The sequence below is a fragment of the Labrus bergylta genome, chromosome 19, assembly GCF_963930695.1.
Source record: "Labrus bergylta chromosome 19, fLabBer1.1, whole genome shotgun sequence".
Lineage (NCBI taxonomy): Eukaryota > Metazoa > Chordata > Actinopteri > Labriformes > Labridae > Labrus > Labrus bergylta.
The window spans coordinates 1,072,284-1,092,283 of record NC_089213.1 but is presented as its reverse complement, the minus strand read 5'-3'; the positions used below and the strand labels follow the sequence as shown (position 1 = coordinate 1,092,283).

The 20,000-nt window shown below is 43.6% G+C and overlaps 1 protein-coding gene across 3 annotated transcripts in view; it reads right to left on the bottom strand.

Moving 5' to 3' along the window:
• The window catches only part of LOC136177130 (semaphorin-6C-like), an 88,095-nt gene that overhangs the window by 21,834 nt on the left and 46,261 nt on the right, over positions 1-20,000 (bottom strand). For all 3 annotated transcript variants that reach the window (XR_010664779.1, XM_065948369.1, XM_065948370.1), the window contains one exon: positions 160-276. The gene's annotated coding sequence lies outside the window, so the exon portion shown is untranslated. The remainder of the gene's footprint in view (positions 1-159; positions 277-20,000) is intronic.

Here is a 20,000-nt window from a genome sequence, read left to right as displayed (position 1 = left end):
GCTGGTGCTAACGATGCTAACTGGACTTTTACACACACACACACACACACACACACACACACACACACACACACACACACACACACACACACACACACACACACACAGGAATGGCGAGGGTTAAACTTTTCCACTTTAAATCAAGTGAAAGAAACTTACAGAGTGAAAATCTGCTGTGACGGACAGGTGAACCCTCCTTCAGCTGCAGGAAGTCCTTACTGTGATCCAGGAAGTAAACAGGAAGCCAGGAGGCGGGGGTGGACCCCCTCAGACGTCCTGCAGAAAACACAAAAAGACAACACAGGTCAGGTTTTCAAGAAAATCATTTGTTTGTTTTTGGAGGATTAAAGATTTAAAGCAAGTGATGCATTCAGGGAACACAAAGATGATCTGAAATGTGGAACCTCAGGGTTTTTATACGAGGCCCTTGACTTGAACCAGCGACCTCCCGGCCCCTTCAGGCTCCTCCCGGCCCCTTCAGGCTCCTCCCGGCCCCTCCCGGCCCCTTCAGGCTCCTCCCGGCCCCTTCAGGCTCCTCCCGGCCCCCGGCCCCTTCAGGCTCCTCCCGGCCCCTTCAGACTCCTCCCGGCCCCTTCAGGCTCCTCCCGGCCCCTTCAGGCTCCTCCCGGCCCCTTCAGGCTCAGCGTCTACAACCCAGCGTTAGATTTTGAACTCTGATTTGTGAGGAAGTGTGAGTGAGAGGTTTCATGTGTCATATTTCCGTCGGATCCTTTTTATCCGTCCATAAATAAAACATTAAGTCTCATGTTTGTGCACATCAGCCAGTTTGAATTTCAGGGGGGATTTTTCCGTCTAATTCCATCAGGATGCTCTGATGAGATTAAAGATGAAGCTGCGTGGCTGGAACAAAGACGAGCTTCTTGTTGCTGAACGGGATAATTGGATTTCTCCAGCCGCAGGTTTGGATTCAGAGTCTCTGAAGGTTTTAGAGCCGGGCTGGTGGCAGGAATCCAGAACAGACTGAAATCTAATCAGCTGTTCTTCTGGCCCGCAGCCGATCGCTCCGACCGATTTTATTCAAAGAAAAACGTGGCGAGCCAAGACGGAGGAGCAACACGCCAACATGAGATTAACATGTAGAGGGTGGGGGAAATTAAACATCCCTACATGTCAAAGAACGTGAAGAAGAACGTTCAGTCACAGCTGTTTCCTGTCAACATCCGCCTCCTCTTCCTGCTCGCCAACGCTAACTGCTCGGGCTTGTTAGCGCGGCGGTGTCAGGGAGTTTTGCATGAGTTAACCTTCGCCGACGCTAACAGGAGCCATTTCGACCAGCAGCGTCCAATTAGAGGCGGCCTCCCTTAACGAGGTCACAGGGAGGAGGATCATGGGAGAATGCAGAGCAGCACAGAGGCTCAGGGGTCGACACACGGCGTGCCGACTGTGAGAGATGTGGTTATTCACTCCTGTACGGACGGGTATCATCACCACGATGAGGCAGCCAATCAGAGTGCAGCATCTCACTCTGCATCAAAAACAACAAAAACAACAGTTTTCCTTCCTCCCAACAGATGGGATGGAAGGAAGGTAAGATGGGAGGCAGGAAGCAAGGAAGGAAGGATGGGAGGAAGGGCGGGAGGAAGGAAGGAAAGATGGGAGGCAGGAAGAAAAGGAAGGAAGGATGGGAGGAAGGGAGGGAGGAAGGAAGGAAAGATGGGAGGCAGGAAGAAAGGAAGGAAGGATGGGAGGAAGGGCGGGAGGAAGGAAGGAAAGATGGGAGGCAGGAAGAAAGGAAGGAAGGGAGGATGGGAGGAAGGACATAGGAAGGAAGGAAAGAAGGAAAGAAAGGGAGGAAGGAAGGAAGGATTGGAGGGAGGAAGGAAGGAAGGAAGGAAAAAAAGATCTGAGGGAGGCAGGAAGCAAGGAAGGAAGGATGGGAGGAAGGGCGGGCGGGAGGAAGGAAGGAAAGATGGGAGGCAGGAAGAAAGGAAGGAAGGATGGGAGGAAGGGAGGGAGGAAGGAAGGAAAGATGGGAGGCAGGAAGAAAGGAAGGAAGGATGGGAGGAAGGGCGGGAGGAAGGAAGGAAAGATGGGAGGCAGGAAGAAAGGAAGGATGGGTGGAAGGAAGAAAGGATGGGAGGAAGGGAGGATGGGAGGAAGGACGTAGGAAGGAAGGAAGGAAGGAAAGAAGGAAAGAAAGGGAGGAAGGAAGGAAGGATTGGAGGGAGGAAGGAAGGAAGGAAGGAAAAAAAGATCTGAGGGAGGAAGGAAGGAAGGATTGGAGGGAGGAAAGAAGGAAGGAAGGAAAGAAAGATCGGAGGGAGGAAGGAAGGAAGGATTGGAGGGAGGAAGGAAGGAAGGAAGAGAAAGTGAAGTTGGGAAAGTGCAGCTCGTTGATTCACATTCTAGTCAACAAACCAAAATCTAGTAAACCACCTAAACGAGCCTCGTCCTCTTCTTTTGAAACACTTTGTTTTATGTTTAGCCTCCGCTGTGTCTTCCTGCAGCGACAGAAAAAAACGACTGTGTGTTGAGTCTTTGAACGTCTCATTTTGTCGTTATCGTTCTTTTATTCCTCTCTTTAAACCTCCGGCTCATCCAACAAGACTTTAACTTTATCATGATCGATGATCCTCACGGCAACGATCGGACCCTCTGATTGGCCCTGTAGTCGATGGTTTCCGCGGTAACGGCGTGATGGTTTCAAGCTTCATGTTGTACAGATTTGATTTTGTTTCCGTTGATCCCTCTGTTCCCATTTCATTACACGTCATTCAACATATTAAACCTCTCAAAAACTCAAATCTGATCCCGTCCCAAAACTAATCCCTCCTGTCATCGTTTTCAGAGGTTAATCCCCCGTGACAGTCTCTCTCTCTCTCTCTCTCTCTCTCTCCCTCTCCCTCTCTCTCTCTCTCTCTCCCTCTCTCTCTCCCTCTCTCTCTCTTTGCTGTTATGGATTTCCTTTTATCACCACACTGACATCTCCGTCTCCTCTTCCTGTTTTCAGAGTCACCGTCCGTCCCCTTCTCTTTTCTCCTTCAGCCTCATTCTAACTTTATGTAATCTTTCAAATTCAGACTCCAGCTTTGTGAGCAGGAACACAGAGTTTGTGCTGCCGGGGCGTTCTCAATAACGACACAAGTGATAAATAATAACGACCAAACACAGAGACGACAGTGAATAAAAACACAAAGTTGGTAAAGTGAGCGGCAGCAGAGGCGACTGAAGTGGACTTAAAGGGACTTGAACAGAGTCTGCATGAGTCATGATGAGCTTCATCTTCCACTAAAGATCGCTGAAACCACATCGACACACTCGCTTGTTCCTCCATCATCTGGAAACATCTGTGGAGGTTCAACAATCATCAACATGTGCATCGGTTAAAGAAGCTGGATCATGACTACGCCGTCCAACACAAGTTCAAGTTATCTTTATGAGTCAAATGCACAACATAACAGGCAAAGCAGTCATAGCTGGCAATGACATTTTTATGTTCCAAGCTCTCCTTAACAATGCAAAAAATATATATATAAATAAAAAATAAAAAAATAAAATAAAATAAAAAATAGTATAGAACACGCCTCAACTTGCACCAGTTAATCGGAGCGTAGCAGGTAGCTAGCATAGCGGATAACTAGCTTAGCGGACAGCTAGCTTAGCTTCACCTGAGGGGACGCATTGTTTACATCATTGCTGCATTCATGTGGTGTTGGACACGTCGGAGTAACGAGTTTCCGAATCGGAAAATGCACATGAACGTCTGCTCAAGTCAACAAAAAAAAGAACTTAGCAACTGGAAAATAATTTGGTGCCCGTTTTATTAATTCCCATATTTGACACAAATTTGTAGCTCAAATGTAATATTAGCATCGGTTGACAGAGACTAGTTAGAGAAGTTATGTATTAAAATCAGTTTAGTATTTAACCCTTCATAACAAGTCAGGTACGTTAGCTATGTGGCGATATTTCAGTATTTATCAGCGTTGCTCCTTGACTTAAGGGTCAGGTATCGTCGTTGTTGTTTGTTGTTGTTGTAGCAACAATCCAAGTTTCCACGGGAACTCACTGAAGTTCAAAACCGGGGCCATCCGAGGAGCACCTGAACGCAGCATCTTTGATGTTTCTTATTTAATTCTCACTTTTCAATGTGTTTGTTGTGAATCTTTGTTTTTGCGATGATGATGACATTGCATTTAATCTTGCAGCCCCAATACGCAACAATAACTTTGTGATGCTAACGAAGCTAGCACGGATTAGCTTATTACGGATTAGCTTATTACGGTGTCACATTTCCAGCCCATCGGCTACAGTGATGACGAATCGTCGAGATGAAGTGATCGATCGTTTCAGAGAACACGGAGAGGATCGAGAATCAGAGGATCGATGAGGGGATCATTCAACGACCAATCAGACTGAGGACAAAGGTCTCTGTGCCCTCAATCCATCCCTCAGCCTTGTTCCCCCGTCACCATGGCAACGCTGAGCTAGGTTAACGAGCTCCATCGTCGTCAGGTCATGAACTCTCTCCTCCTCGTTCACTTTTTCCACATTATTCTTCCTCTAATGAACGTCTCTCTGTCACTCTCTCGTCTGAGCAGCTGAGGATCGTTCTAAAATAGATCGTCTTCTATCGGTCGACTGGTTCTTAAACTTTGAATAAAAGGTCGACCACAGCCTCTTCATCAGTCCAACAAACCACACACTCCTCTTCTTCTTCTTCTTCCTCTTTTTCTCCTCACTCTGCTCAGGTCGAACTAGTAACTCTCTCTTTTCTCTCTTTACTTCGTCCTCCTCCTCTCCGCCTGCCTCCATTTAAAAATAATAATAATTCTTTCATATAGCACTTTTTAAAAACATGGATTTACAAAGTGCTTTGACACGTGCAGAAGAACCCAAAACAAGAACCCGACCAACGTCTTCTTTTCAAAACACACTCCATCTTTCCTTTCATTCATGTTGTGTTTATTTTTCTGTATCTTCTACTCCTGTTCTCATTCTGTCTTCATATCGATCGGACGTCTCTTCCCCCACAGAAGAATCTTACATCATCCCTTTGAAAAGATTCAATCTCTTTCCTCCAGCCATTAACCCTCATCTTCATCTTCCTCCCTGTCTCGTCCCTCCATCTGTTTCATGACAGCGACCTGCTGAGGAACATGTTGTAAATCACATCATCCGTCGTCCTCCTCTTCTTCTCTTTCTGGTATTTGCTCATCCAGATTGATAAATACGTCCACTTTAAGGACACATATTTCTATTCCTGTAAGCTGAAAGTATAAAATTGTAAATCATAACAAAACCTCTCTGTATCCATCCTCCACTGAATCTCCAAAAACTTGTGAAGTTAGGAACGTCTTCATGTGTTTCTTCGTCGTTCTCCGTCACCATGACGATCAGATTTGGATGGAATAATAAATTAACAGCATCATCTTGTTTCTCTACAACATCAACCTGAATGTGAATATTATTATACTCAGTATTTTCAGATCTTTCTCCCTCCTCCTCAGATAAAGCTGTCTTGATTCCATCCTTTCACTCTCTCTCATTTTGGAGTAAAAAAGCGTCAACAGTCCACAAACCACTTTGTTTGTTGACGTCAGAGTTTGGAGGAGAAGCAGGACATTCACCGGAGTATCTCTTAAATACAGACGGGAGGAGAGAGTGACCGATTGTCCGAGCTTTAAGCGGTCACAGCTGGAAGAAAAGTTTTGCCAACAACAAACAACATGCACTTAATTGGTGCGTCACCCTGCTGCTTGGAGGTCAAAGGTCAGAGTCGACTGGAGAACACACCCCTGTTTGTCGAGGTTCAGAGCAGACCACGCTCAAACTAGGTCAGACCTCCTCTCTGCGGCGTCGGGTCGAGGGTTCAGGGTCAGAGAGGTCAACTGATGCCTGTGACAGCGGCTTAAAGCCGTCGGGGGAGGGGAGGGAAGGGTGGACGCCAGGCACGGGATTGGCAGACAAATACTAGTGCGTTACGATTGGCAGAGGAGCTAAAGAGCAGGAAACTGGTGTGAACTTTTTGTCCTTCACTTCATCGTAGCATGGCCACTGACAGATGGTCAGGAAGAGGGGCATAGGCAGAGTGATGCATGCTGGGAGATTTAGTTTAGAGGTTGAGAATGTCAATGAGGGGATACTGATGATAGATTTCCTGCAACAATTGAGCAGTTTTCAGTCTAATATAATAACCGTTTCAAAGACTTTACAACCTCAACTAGGATTTCATTTGAATGAGGTTGAATTAAAACATCTAATTATAAATAATTTATTTGAGGATCGATGTGTGTTCTGTGCACAGCTGTGCTACTCATCCGGGGTGCAGCTAGAGCAGGAACAGAAAGCTTTCTGGATCAGAGTAATCCAGCGCACATCAGGATTTTTCAGACTGACTTTAACGTTTTTAAATCTCCATACTTTAATACTGTTAAATACTTTGTGATATCCTGTGATTTAACAGATACTATCGCTGATATTTTAAGAGTGTTGGAGTACTCTAAACCCAGCTTGGTCTAAAGACCATTTGTTGAAGGTCTAGATCTCTCGACTCGGAATCGAAAGCATTTGTACTGGGCGGATTCCGGATTTTAAATCAAGACCACCACTGATAGGCTATTTTCACATTATTTTCTGAGATTAGAAGGAAAACGCCTCTCTCTAAAAGAACAAAGAAGTTTAATTCATTCATAGTTTGAGTTTTATCCCCCGGTTACAGACGTGAGTGACACGCCCCCTTCACACAAGATGATGATTTTGATGATTTATGGTCTCGGTCTTGTCTCGGTCTCGATCCCTAAATGTTTTAAATAACTTTGATTCGGTCTCGGAGCACTCTGGTATCCGGTATGTCTTAGTCTTGGTCAGTGTGGTCTTGACTACAACACTAGCTGATGGTATGGAAGGGAGCAGCAGTGGTCTGTTCAAATTCAAAGGTTGGAAAGTTCTGATGTTTCTCAAGTCTTTTTGGCATCTCACTTTGTTTTTATAAAGTTTTTGTGCAGCTAATAAAAACGTTGCTGTATATTTCATCATGCCAGTGTAGAGGATCTATGGATCTAAAATGTATGAACTGAAATGTTTTGCACATTAAAGCTTGTTGTCAGCTCCGTGGGACACAGAATGATGTTTGTTTTAAAGAGTTGGACAAACAGAACAGGCTGTCCCCGTGCGCTCTCAGCTGTACAGACTGTTTTATTTCACTGACGCTCGCTGTGATAAATAATAACAGTGACTAACTGCTAACAGCTCGGCCTCCAGCGGGTTTCTAATCTGCCACTAAACCCTCTGATTTGATCAGTTTCCAGCAGAACTGAACCACAGCAGCCGAGCGTCTCCTCCATCTGTCCCTCATTCTTCACTCTCTGCACAGGGGACCTCGGCTGACAGACGCCAAGAAGACGCGACCTGAGCACGACAGGATGGAAAAATCATCCTAAAGATCTCCTTAAATAATAACAGACATCAACAACAGCATTAACCAGCAGAGTTAACAATGGTCACAATGAAGCCATCTGATACGACGACAGGAACAACCTGACAGTAATTAGATGAATTCACTGAGGAGGTCGTTGGCTTCATAACTCCTCTTCAGAAACCAATGATGACATCACAGAGACTAAAATCCATGTACTATAGAGCGCCACAGGAATGAGTCCTAAAACCAGGAAGTAAGTTAGCATGTTAGCGCCATGGGGTCTAACGTCTAAAAGTCAACGGGGATTTTGAATGTGTTTGTGGTTAGACTCCTGAAATAAGGTCTGTGGTTAACACAAGCTGAAGAGATGTTGGTGTTTTGTTAGAGCACATAAACTACGTTAGGTAATACCTCCACTTGTGAAGTTTGAAGTTTTTACTCGTCTTTAAAAAGGCGGTTGCTAACAAGAGGCTAAATGTGACTACAGTGGTTGTCGGGGACATTAAAGGTCATCACGCCGGACACAGAGGGCGGGAACTCTCTCACTAGTCGGAGATGTCTCCTGTAGGTTTAATCTTTAGGTTAAGGTGAATATTATGTTAGTAAACTATTTATTAAGCTACGTGGATTAGTTTATCAGAGATCGTCTGAAGCATAACGCTAGTGACGTCACAACCATCCCACCGTGGTGTCGTTAGCTTGTAGCATAACGTTAGCTTTTTACTTCTGTCGGCCGCATTAACGCTTCAAACATCATAAAAATGGCGTTCATCTGTGAAGATTATCCTGCTGAACAAAACGCCTACGCTTCAGAAACGTGTGTTTAACACAGAGATTATTTATTAATGATCCAAAATCCAATGAAAACATCCCAGAGGAGGATTCTCATTAGACCCCCATGGAGATGCTACTTCCTGGTTGGCCTAGAAAGATATGGTTTGTTTTCTATACAGACTGTGAACTCTGCTGTTCTGCTGCATACACTACGACACCAAAGAACAAGTGCCCTCGCCTGATAGGAGACGAGCTTTAACATTCTCCCTAAAGGGGGTGCTAGAGAGATTTCAGACTATTAGTCCTGAATGAAAAAGGAGATTGGACATGACAGGATTACACTTGATGGATCGTGTGTGTGGGTGTGAGTAGGGATTGGGTTTCATTGGCAGTGTGCAGAGACAAATCGGAAATGTACATTTTTTGTGCAAGTTGTTGTTTGTATCTGCTCTCTGACCTTCCGTGTGTAATCCTGTGAGCGTCTGTGGGATTATGGGAATGACTGTGCACTTCTGTCCTCTGTGTTTATGTATCTATATGAACGAGGGAAGGTATGAAGTATAACCACTGAAGTTTGCATTTACAGATTAACAGCTTTAATTTTAACACCAGAGCTGTAAAGAACAATACCAAAAGAAGAAAAGTTCTGATTATTTTTGACAGTAGGTTATTCTAAATTTCTGACAAAAATGGAGCACTATGACATGTTTATATAAATATACAAAGACACACCGATGGTTACAACTTTAACTTCACCACAGAAAAGCACTTCTTAGAGGTTGAAGACTAAAAGAAGCTAAAGCGCTAAAGAGGATGGTGAAAAAATGAAATGTTTGATGTCACAAAGTGGATATGACTCGTCAACTGAAGTGTCTGGGAGCTTTTTTATTGTGTGAAATTGGACATTCAAAGGTGCAGCAGGGCCGTTCTTATCCATTATGTGACTACAGGGAGACGCTGCAGAGGCTTACCTATGAGGGACAAAATAGCATGCAATACAGGGCCAGTGTCCACAGGTGGCGCTTTTGCGGGAGGATGCATAAAGTGTTGTCTTTGAAAAGAGATTCCCTTTTAGAGAACTTTTACACAACGTTTTCCTTCCTGTTAGAACATTTATGTGATCAAAATGTACTTATCCTCAAAACAATGTTCACTTCATGTTTTTTTTTTGGCATTTTTAGGAAATGGTTTTTCCAATAAGTTGTTGCTTGTTGAATATTTTCTTCTTTATAGCTGCAACTAAAACTTTGAAGGACAAGTTATTCACTCATCACAGAAAGGAAGTCAACACACACACATATACCGTCCTATATGACCAACAGAGGACTATCACTTCATACTGACCAAATGAGGACCTTTGTCTCATGTCACACACCACACACCACACACCACACACACACACACACACACACACACACACACACACACACACACACACACACACACACACACACACACACACACACACACACACACACACACACACACACACACACACACACACACACACACACACACACACACACACACACACACACACACACACACACACACACACACACACACACACACTGTCCTGTACTACCAACAGAGGACTATAACTGTATACAAAACTAAATGAGGACCTCTGTCTCTGGTCATTTAATGAAGCCCACACATACACAAATGCATGCTGTCCTGTGGTACCAACAGAGGACTATCAGTCCTTACTGACCAATTGGGGACCTCTGTCTTGTCAATATATGAAGCACACACACAAGATTATTTTCTCAAAACTAATTGAGGATCCTTGTGTTGGGTAATTTTTAAAACAAACTAAAAACAGAAAAAAGTGTCTTTTCGCATACTACACTTCTCGTTTTGTCTGAAAACACACCAAATGGGTTTGCAGGTCCCTCGTCTCATACCCATTGAGCTCCTTGGATGCTGGTTTCCATGGAGACGTCTCTCACCTCCTTCCCTTGCCAATTACATCTCTCCAGGAAGTACTTAAAAGGCTAACGCAGGCTCAGTTATAAAGAGTTATTTTCAACCTTTATGTTAGGAGAGACAAACTGAGGGACAAACAGGTGAAGACCGACAGGGAAGCAGGTATGAGGTGTTCAGAATACACCCCTCTCTCTCTCTCTCCTCCCCCCCCCCCCCCTCTCTCTCTCTCCCTCTCTGTAAACCATTAACAGACATTTTGATGATGACTAACACAAACCCTTCAGCTGGCAACACCGTGAGGTGATGTGACACATTTCAGTTTGAGGAATTGGAACAAGTGAGCGACTTCATTTCCACACAGAGCTCAGGGGAATTACTGTGAGAATCTGCTTTTACACTTTTTCGGCTGCTGGAACCAAAACCTGAGAAGAAAACAACAACAAGCTTAAACACTTCAGGTTTGATTTTTGCCATTGATTCTGAGAGGTGAGCTTTTAGAAAACTCTGAATGATGTCGGAAAAAAGACACATTGTGAGATGTTGAATTTCTGTGATATATTATATTCTACGCAATGAAGATTAAATTAAGTTTCACCAGTTATGTGCAATGTTTTATCATTTATTTATATGAATATACAATTAGAAATCATAATGTTTTAAATTTCGGGCACACCAGTAAGGAAGACAATCCCCTCCCCCCTCCTACAACTCTTCTGCCAGACTGGACAGGTGGTCACAAAAGCAAAATATTTCTTAGTAAACTGTCAAATCGACTTGCCGCTATTTCTTTATTCAAATAAAATCTTCCACTTTCTATGATGTACTGACAGGCCTCTTGGCTTGGCATAGGAGGTCAAACCTCCCTAAAGAAAATTAAAAAAAACTCCAAAGAAGGTCTTAATTGACCAAAATATATTTTCTAACTTTGCACAATTGTAATGCAACTAATCAGAAACCCTGAATGTCTGAAACACCTTCTAACACTCTGCATCCGGTGGCCATCATGATATGTAAGTCTGGATCTCACAACACACAATTCAGAAGCCATTTAACTGACAAAAACACATGTGTAGAACGTGTCCCTGCAGGCTGGAGACATGGAGAAATAGTATGGATGTCCGACTTCATAAAAGACTATTAGAGTTATATAAAGGAGCCGTGGATTTGAAGACGGGTGTTTTGTCAAATTTCAGTAAAACGTTTGGTGACAGCAGCAGTCGGTTCAGCTCAGGTGTTCCTTCTCACATCACCACCGTGCTAAACAGAGCCTGGTTGTATCCTATCATCTTAAATAACGGCCTGACAGCAGGTCCGGGAGATTTTCACAGAGCTGAAGTGGCCAATTTTCCTCCGTCGGCCATCCTGCAGCTCGCAGACAGGCCGACTGATTCAGAAACACACCGAGGCAGAGCTAAAGAAAAGCTAAAAAAAGCTGCTCTTTCAGAAGTCTCACAGCCTGGTAAATCATGTCTCTGCTGCTTCAGACGACGGGAGGACGACACACCTGAGAGGCTCAATCTGTGAGCAGGAAGCAGACAATCTGCTTAGGACAAGAGAGGAACCTGTCACGCTTCAAATGACTTCAGAATGGAACCAAATCCCAAAAGTATCAGGTACTAAACCACTCAGCAGGTGTTCAAACTTTGACAGGAATATGGATGTGTCCTCTTTTGGGAATAATGACTAACAATCTCATCCCAATAAAAACAGAAATGATACACATTATTTGACCTCAATGAGATGCACACATTCTGACAACAAGAAGGTCCTTACTTTATTTTAAAATAAAAGCAGGGTTGAATTCAAACAGTAAGTAATGTACTCTCAGTTTTAGACGGTACAAAAAAAAAAAAAAGCCGAACATTTTTTATTTTTTAAAAGCAAAATATTGGAATTTCAATCATGCGATTAATATTGGATTGATCAAGATTAACTTTTCTCAATTAAAAACTTTTATCATTCGACAGCCCTAATTTATACCATCAGAATGTTAAAAATAAATACATTTGGTTCAGTTTTTAATTTAAGTGTGGCCAAATTTGGGTTTGTTTTAGAACAAACTGACTTCAAAATTTATTTTAGAGACGTTTTTTAGTCAAGTGGGGCCACTGTGCAGCGCAAATCAAACACACTGCCCCCCACAGGACTGGGGTTTCATTACAGCGGAAATAGTCGATTTCTGGATTTTCTAACTCGATATTGAAGCAGAACAAATATACTGAAATGAATTGATGAACCAATTTTTTTAATCAGCCCTCGTCCAAAGCAAGAAACAAAACGGATATGTAACCCTGAATGAACCCTGGAGAAATCCAACATTCAACAAAAAGCAGATTATATTTAAGCCAATCCTGAGAACAAGTTTGATCATCTGCTTGAGATATAGGATGACGAAAACATAAAAAAGTTTTCCAACACATAGATGATTTTACTAAACACATCGTACCGTGGCGTTCTCTGATTGACATCTGTGCACCGACGCAAAGTTTGAACAGAATGAAGATCAATGCTTTTTATCAGATTATCAAACCTGAACTGACCAGCTGGACAACAATCTCCAACATCTAATCTAACAATCTACTGTATCTAAAACTGATTCCTAAGATAACACACATACATGCACTAGCACACACACACACACACACACACACACTTCCTCCTGTGTTACCTGAGTCCCTGCAGCTTGTCGACATTTTTTATTTATGAATTAATTTATTTTGTGTAGCTGTGTGTTTGGGGCATCGTCACACACACACACACGCACACGCACACGCACACGCACACGCACACGCACACACACGGTCACATTCAGCGTCTTGTCGATCGGTCTTTGTTAGAGCTGCCGTTCCCTCAGCTTGTTAGTCTGAGAGATGTCACCCAGCAGGAAATGTCACGCTGTGAGATTGTGTGTGTGTGTGTGTGTGTGTGTGTGTGTGTGTGTGTGTGTGTGTGTGTGTTTGTGTCTGACTCATTTAGCTGTCTAGAGAAAATGATTTGTGGCTGGTTTGAGGAGGTTCATCGTGTTTCAGGTCGTCTCTAAGCGCTGCACAGATTGTTGATTAGATTTAAACCTGCAGAGCTCGGCCGCTGATTTCTCTGGGAGATTATTAAATTGATAAAAGAAACACAGTTCATCCTTTATCTTTTCAATGATTCATCATCTGGACAACTTTATTCCTGTATTCAAAGCTTTGCAGAGAGAGTCACACAAACCACTAAGTTATCGAAATTTTCAAAAACACTTCTCCAAACGTTTCCCTCTCACAGCGACTGATTTATTGAGTTCATGAAGATGTTTCTGTTGAGGTTTGTTTGGATCTGAACCCGTGAGGAGCAAGAGGTCATTCTGCATGTAAGTGAGGGGGCGTGGCTTATGAGGGAGCACAGAGGGGGAGGTGGCGGGTGCAGACGAAGCATTGAGGGAATGCTACCTCATTTGGTCAGTATGAAGTGATAGTCCTCTGTTGATCATATAGGACGGTATGTGTGTGTGTGTGTGTGTGTGTGTGTGTGTGTGTGTGTGTGTGTGTGTGTGTCAGAATGACATGAGACAAAGGTCCTCATTTGGTCAGTATGAAGTGATAGTCCTCTGTTGGTCATATAGGACGGTATATGTGTGTGTGTTGACTTCCTTTCTGTGATGAGTGAATAACTTGTCCTTCAAAGTTTTAGTTGCAGCTATAAAGAAGAAAATATTCAACAAGCAACAACTTATTGGAAAAACCATTTCCTAAAAATGCCAAAAAAAAAACATGAAGTGAACATTGTTTTGAGGATAAGTACATTTTGATCACATAAATGTAAAAAGCTAGTTTTTAGAAAATGACCAACCCTGCCTTCAAACTGTCCAAACATAAATCCCTACCTGCCAATTTTCCTGTGCATCATTTTTTACAACATAATAAAGTGTGTGTGGTGATTCAAAGTTTAAAAGTTTATGAAGGGAAGAACGGAAAAGTGTGTTTAATGTGACGTGTCGGGGTTTGTTAGGTGGAGACAGCGCACAGATCATCAACAACAAACTGAACACTGTGTGCTTTTACAGCTGAGAGGACTCTGAAGCAGCATCCTTCATCTGCACGCACACACACACACACGCACACACACACACGCACACACACACGCACGCACGCACGCACGCACGCACGCAAGCACGCACACAAATTGACTTTAGTCCAGAGCAGCCGAGTGAGGAACCGAGAACACATCAGATCTGAGCTCCATTAATTTGTCCTTCCAATAATGTGTGACACATCGCCAGCTCTGAAAGTGCTACGCAGTGTGTGTGTGTGTGCGTGTGTGTGTGTGTGTGTGCGTGTGCATGGGGTGTGTGGGGCCATCCATCAACACACACACACACACACACACACACACACACACACACACACACACACACACACACACACACACACACACACACACACACACACACACACACACACACACACACACACACACACACACACACACACACACACACACACACACACACACACACACACACACACACACACACACACACACACACACACACACACACACACACACAGTCAGAGGCCCAAACATAATAAAGGCACACATGGGCGGCAGGTAAGGACGAGGCAGGAATAATAACTACCTGCCTAACTGTCCCTACACACACACACACACACACACACACACACACACACACACACACACACACACACAGGATCATGTGGCAGTGAGTTGCGTGTCTCTCCTGCAGAGCGGCTGCAGATCTGAATACAGAAACATGGAGCTCTGTGAAAAACAACCAATCAGACCTCCTCCCTGACACACCAGACTTAAAGGTACATGATGAATATGTAGAGAGCTGTGAGTGAGATGATAAAGGTATCTTACTCTCTGATCATTAAAGGACCAATCAGTGAGCTGTGTAGAGAGTGAGATGATAAAGGTATCTTACTCTCTGATCATTAAAGGTCCAATCAGTGAGCTGTGTAGAGAGTGAGATGATAAAGGTATCTTACTATCTGATCATTAAGGAAACATGCTATGTTGAAGTGTTGGCTTCTCTGACAACAATGCAGCAGCCAGTATGTCCTCCTTCTAACTTTAGATTCTGCTCCTGAATGCTCTGGATTTGTTTGGACCAGAGAAGGTAGGCGCTTTTAAGACTGCAGTACCCATTTTAAACACTAGGGGTCAGAGTTACATACTGCTCCTTTAACGGTTAAAAGTCGTCTGTATGTAGTCTGACATTCTGGGACACTGAGGCTGCTGTGGCAAAACAGAAACAGTCAACAGTAGTGACACAGGGAGAGAGACAGAGGAAGGGACAAAGGAAGAAGGAAAGGAAGTAAAGAGGGAAGAGACAGAGATGAGACGGCGACTCGCAGTCTAAACCTTCCAGGTAATCAGATTAACAGAGATCTGAAAGCACACACACACACACACACACACACACACACACACACACACACACACACACACACACACACACACACACACACACACACACACACACACACACACACACACACACACACACACACACACACACACACACACACACACACACACACACACACAGAGGGGCTCTCTCTCCCGTTGGTTAATCCGCTCTCTGTCCCCCCTCTCTCTGGAATTAGAGCGTCCTCTGCGCCCCCCCTGAAGAGATCAGAAGGAATATTCTACAACCAACACCTCACACCCTCACACACACCAACAAACCCTCCAACACACACACCTACACACTCCTCACACACTCCTCCAGCTGCACTAAAAGACAACGAGTGAACAAACTTTCCTGTTTGAAAAGACAAACACAGCTTCCCTTCATGTGACACAACGATGAACATTCACCCCGCTGCTCGGTTTAATTCACTGGATGAATTTCAAGCACCTGATCGATTTGGAAACTCTCTGACCTTCTAGTCTCATAAACCCCTGAGCCGTATGAGACTCCACGTTTTTGTACAACAAACACTCGGCACCTCTTCCTCGTATTCTCCTCCCCAGCAGAGTGCACAACATGATAATTAAAAATGCAGATGGACACCCGGCCGATCGATGAGAGTGAACACTGAAGGGCTGGAATCTAAATCCTTCATTTTGGACTCAGCAGATCGATGTCAGATTATTTCTCTCTGGACGGGAGGAGCCGGCGGCGACGGCTTTCACACCGAGAATCAAATCCTGTCGCGATCAATCGTTCATCTCAAAGAATCAAATCTTCAGGCTGACAGAGACGTTTAAATCTGATGGAAACTCACAGAGAGAGAGACAGCCGACGCTCACCGCCGAGGAGACACTCAGATGGAACAGTTGATCATTTCTTTCTGTTTAACCACAAAACACTTTTTATTTCTGTTTTGGCGTTCCCAGCGGCGTCTGAAGCGAGGGCGCAGTAAAGCCTCCCACCTGTCTGTGTGCTGTCTGCTGGCTGCCTGTTTTTGGGTCGTGTTCAGACAAGTTAACCTGGGAATTTCTCCATCTCGGCGCCCGTTCAGCCCACCATCTGGCAGATTAGCTGTTAAAGCTCAGTGAAGGGAAGTAAAGCGGCGCTGGCAGCCTCGCCGCTGTCATGCCACCGCCGCCGCTGTCCCCTCTTCACATTCTGAAGGAGCGAGCAACAAAGACCGGGAAGCTTTTTTTTTCACTTGTTCCAAAAAAAAGTCACAGGAGCTCTGAGGTGTTTTAATCAGGTCACACACCGCAGCTGCACACACACACACACACACACACACACACACACACACCTTCTAGGAGGGCTGCAAAAGCCTTAACTCCTCTTACGTTTTAACTTAGTAATTTCTTATCTTACTTACTTTGTCTATTTATGTTTCATATTTATATTTACTTTGTATTTTTATTAATATTATAGTTTTTGTTTTTTTGATCCTTTAACCACTTGTTTCTATTTCTTTTCCTGCTCTTACCTTCTTATTGCTGTTCTCTTTTGATTTGCTTTTAGCTCTTTTAGTTTCTTACATATTTTAAAATCTTTGCTCCTCTTGGTCTCAGCTCGTGTTGTTGGGTTCTTATGATGGTTCTTATGATGGTTCTAGTGATGGTTCTTTTGATGGTTCTTGTGATGGTTCTTTTGATGGTTCTTGTGATGGTCCTTGTGATGGTTCTTGTGATGGTTCTTGTGATGGTTCATGTGATGGTTCTTGTGATGGTTCTTGTGATGGTTCATGTGATGGTTCTTGTGATGGTTCTTATGATGGTTCTTATGATGGTTCTTGTGATGGTTCTTATGATGGTTCATGTGATGGTTCTTGTGATGGTTCTTATGATGGTTCTTATGATGGTTCTTGTGATGGTTCATGTGATGGTTCTTGTGATGGTTCTTATGATGGTTCTTATGATGGTTCTTGTGATGGTTCTTATGATGGTTCTTATGATGGTTCTTGTGATAGTTCATGTGATGGTTCTTGTGATGGTTCTTGTGATGGTTCTTATGATGGTTCTTGTGATGGTTCTTATGATGGTTCATGTGATGGTTCTTGTGATGGTTCTTATGATGGTTCTTGTGATGGTTCTTATGATGGTTCATGTGATGGTTCTTGTGACGGTTCTTATGACGGTTCTTGTGATGGTTCTTGTGATGGTTCTTATGATGGTTCTTATGATGGTTCTTATGATGGTTCTTGTGATGGTTCATGTGATGGTTCTTGTGATGGTTCTTATGATGGTTCTTATGATGGTTCTTGTGATGGTTCTTATGATGGTTCTTGTGATGGTTCTTGTGATGGTTCTTATGATGGTTCTTATGATGGTTCTTATGATGGTTCTTGTGATGGTTCATGTGATGGTTCTTGTGATGGTTCTTGTGATGGTCTGGTTCTATATGTCTGTTGGGTATCGTGCACTTTGGGTTCTTTTCTGTTGAATTGTATTTAATTATTTTTAGTATTTTACATTTGTTATGTTCTTGTTGTTGTTTATGTTCTTCTGTGTTTGGTTTAGTTTGTTTTTGTTTTTGCTGTTTGTCAAAGCACTTTGTAAACCTGTGTTTTTAAAAGGTGCTTTATAAATAAAGTTATTATTATTATTATTATAAACCCGACTTTAAGCTGACTCTTTGGAGATAGTCTGGAACGTTGAGGAGTTGAGGTGACGTTGATTATTGTGGGCATGAGTTCCTCTGCTTCATACTCTTATAACTGCTCGCCTCCGTTGTCTGCGCTCTACTGTCGCAGTGATGTGAAAACAGGAACAGTCACCTTTAGAGACTCAAACCAATCAGAAGACTTTAAGTCTTGAAAGCACGGCAGGCATGGACACGTGCCCGCTGTTATGAAAGAAAAAAATTCAGCTCCTAAATGTCCTGGAATTATCTAAAAAAAAAAATTGTCAAGAGTTTTTGTGTGAAAGGAGCTGAAGGAAAGAACAGCACATGTGTGAATCCTGCTACTTCAGCACCAAGGACAGCGCCACAGATTTATCAACACACAGCACTACTTCAACCTGAAGCAGACCGGACCAGACAGCCATGAGTCCACATGTGCAGGGACATTAAGAGAGAAACATTCTTCCATTTTATTTAAGAATAAGGTCTCATTGATTTCAAACTGAATATAGAGTTCACTCAAAGCCTGCCTATGCACACAAAAATAGCCTCAAACTGTCTCTGCTTGTGCTCTTCAATCAGTTTAAATAAGTCTCAGAGCTCCTCAAAACATGTGTGTGAAGTTTCTTGTTCTAAATCCACTCTGATCCTGTATTTGATCATGTCTATAAACCCCTCTATTTCAGCCCTGCTCAGAACAGGCTGTTTCTGTGTCTGTACCTTTAAATATGTAAATGAGCTGTGTCTGACCACGCCCCCTCTCTGGAAGGGCTTGGGTGTACTCAGTGCTTTCTCGCTCCATGTCCTATTGTTTACGGTGAGAAGGCAGACTCAGAGGGCAGAACAAACACCTAGCTGTGGGAGTGTCACCCACCTGGGGGAGGTGCTACTGCCCTTTGTGATGTCATGAAGGGAAAATCTCCAAACGGCCTGTTTGAGCACACATTTTCTGAAAAGAGGAGCAGGCAGAAGACGGAGAGGATGGACTTTTCTCATCATTGTGGGGTTTGTAGACGGACTAGAGACACATGTTAGAGTCAGAGGAACATGGAGAAGAGGATTTAGCAGAGTATGTGACCTTTAAAAAAAAGGCTTTAACTTTTAAAAGCAAACAGATGCAGTGGCATCAGTGAGGAAGCTGCAGCGTATCTCAAGACAATTACACAGTTTGAGCAATTCTCAGAAAAAAGTGTCGCTCAAGCAGAGACTATTTTAGTGGAAAAGCTGTTCAAAGTAAGAACGTGCAATCGACGAGTCATGCTCTTTAACAGAAAGATCGGGATAAAGCTGCCTCCCTCTACTGGGGAGGCAGTAGCTCAGTCTGCAGGGACTTGGAGAGGTGCCAGGTCACTTGCAGAGGGGGGCTTTTGAGCACCAAACCTCCAGCTGCTCGGGCGCTCTCTCATGTGCAGCGCCCTGACTCTGACATCTCTCCATTAGTGCATGTCCATAGGATTTTGTTTGTGCATGTGTGTGAGTGTGCAGCATGTGTCAGAGACAGAGTGTGAAAGTGATTTCCCCCTCATGGGATTAATATAGTGTGCAAAGAAAATGAAGAACAAGCAGAGATTCCTTAACTCAGACACTGACGAGCTAAAGCTCCTCATGACTAAAGAGCTGAAAACATCCTCAGTGTATCGGAGATGATAAACCAGGTGACAGGTGTCCTACCTGTCGAACAACACTAAAGAAAAGCAGGACTAATAATAGAACTGGTTCCTGTTCTCTGTGATGAAGTGCAGGGTGACAGGAATCTTCAGAAGCCTTCAAAGCTCTGAGCCACAGAAAAAGTCAAACAGAGGGGGGGAGGAGGGTTTTGTTGGACTTACCTGGTGAGGAGGAGCGGTCACGGAGAGGACACATGAAAAAAGAGAGAGA